Consider the following 2,348-nt stretch of genomic DNA (forward strand, 5'->3'; position numbering starts at 1 on the left):
AAATAAATTATACAAGATTTCATCACTGATTTTGTTGATTTTTAAACTGATTTTAAAAATGTATTTACTTCACTCTTTTCGAGACAGGGTTTCTCCATCTCCCAAGTGCTGGTATTAAAAGTGAGTGCCACCAGGCCTGGCTTAGAGATTTGTTTTTATGTATGTGTGTTCCTCTGTGTGTGTGTGTGTGTGTGTGTGTGTGCGGAGGGGGGGGGGTTGTACACATGAGTGTAGGACCTGAGGAGGACAGAAGAGGGCGCTAAATCCTCTTGAGTTGGAGTCACAGGCAGTTGTGAGCTGCTGGGAATTGAACTTGGCTCCTCTGTGAGAACAGCAAGCATACTTAACTACTGAACTATCCCTCCAGTCACAAGGAAACTTCAAATTTTATCGTATTTGGTGTAGGACTTTGGCATATAATGGGGAGCTGACACCATTCTCTCAGTAAGGAGAACAGAGCGATGTGGTGGCACACGCCTGTTTTCCTAGCATTGTGGAACTGGGATCCTGAGTTCAAAGGAAATCTCAGGTATATATCCAGTTTGAGGCCAGCCTGGGCTATGTAAAAACCCTGTCTCAAAATGGAGAGGGGACAGTGAGGTGACAGGATGTAGTGCACATTAGATTGGCAAGTACCAGGTGTGCTGGTGGAACTCAGGTCCTCTAGGAAAAGAAACATGTGCTCTTAATGGCTGAGCCATCTGTCCAGCCCCAGGCTGTTATCCTTTGTCCTCTGATATAAAGGTGTCTGCAATGAGAGAAGGAGCCAGGAGCTCAGCCATGGAGAAATGCTGAGTGGGGCTGCTGCTGCCTGATGTCCATCCCCAGTAGACAGGTTCCCGCTGGATAGTGAGCATCTGCTTCGATGGTGTTTTGCTATCTATCTTTCCCTTGCTATTTATCATTTTTAATTTATTTTAAATTTTTATAATTTTTGGTTTTTCAAAACAAGGTTTTTCCATGTACTCCTGGCTGTCCTGGAACTTGTTCTGTACCACCATTCCTGACTTGCTATTTATTCTTTTTACTTTGGCTTGCTGTATACTTAATAAATGCATTCATGCTGGGCAGTGGTGGTGCACACCTTTAATCCCAGCACTTGGGAGGCAGAGGCAGGCAGATTTCTGAGTTCAAGGCCAGCCTGATCTACAGAGTGAGTTCCAGGACAGCCAAGGCTGTACAGAGAAATCCAGTTTCAAAAAAAAAAAATTAAAAAGTAAATTAAAAATTAAAAAATGCATTCATTCAAAAGGGACAATATGGCTAGTGCAGTTCATTCTCCAGATCGTCCTGTGAAAGTGGAACAGTCAGGCTCAGAGGCCTTATCTGGAAAATGCTGCTTGGATGTGGGTTGAAGGTCTGGTTAGAAAGAGCTGGGAATAATGAACTCAACGAAGTCGCTTAAGTTAGGGAGTTTTTGCTCAGATCACTAACTAATTGATATGGTGAATCCATCCACAACATCCCCAGCAACTCTTTCACTTGCTGTTTCTTGCAGGGAAGACCTCTCTGTGAACTATTTATAAAACTTCTGTCCATGTTTGATTATACTGAACTTAACCACATGGTGGCCTGATCTAGTTGCTAGGTTTTCTGGGAAATGTAGTTTTTATGTTGAAGAGGCTGGGTCTCCTCTTATGCTGCAGTAATAAGAAGCCCCGTTTTACTCATAGTGTGGCTTATTTATGGTCTATTTCTCACTCCTGTGACACTTCCGTCTCAAGTAGACAGCTATGAAAAGGGTGAGGAGAACTCAGCTTTATGTAGGCTCATTCGGGAACCTGACTGACAGGGCTAGTCACTGTGACTGGAGTAGGGAGGGAAAGTGATGGAGCACCTGGGCTACTGGGTACTACTTGCACCCACATTTCATTAATCAGAGCCCTTTGCATTCTAATTAGGAGCTGGGGAAGTGTAATTCCACCTGTGGCCAGAAGAGGGAGGAATCGCTTCTCCGCCTTTTGGCTAAGATCAAGGGCAGAAGAGGGAGGAAGAGCACAGTGTGAACATCTGACCAAACCCGAAAACACACACACAAGCATGTGCGCACACACACACACACACACACACACACACACACACACACATAAAAATAATTTTTTAAAAAATTATAAATTTGGCCGGATGCTGGTGGCACACGCCTTTAACCCAGCAATCAAGAAGCAGAGCAGATGGATCTCTGTGAGTTTGAGGCCAGCCTGGTCTACGCAGCAAGTTGCAGGAAAGCCAGGGCTACAGAGAGACTTTGTCTCAAAAAAAATAATTTTTAAAAAGACGTAATTGAAACCACCCAGTGGAAAAAAGACAGCATTTTCAACAGATGGTGCTGGCTCAACTGGCAGTTAACA

This window comes from Mastomys coucha, unplaced genomic scaffold (assembly GCF_008632895.1).
Source record: "Mastomys coucha isolate ucsf_1 unplaced genomic scaffold, UCSF_Mcou_1 pScaffold21, whole genome shotgun sequence".
Classification (NCBI taxonomy): Eukaryota; Metazoa; Chordata; class Mammalia; order Rodentia; family Muridae; genus Mastomys; species Mastomys coucha.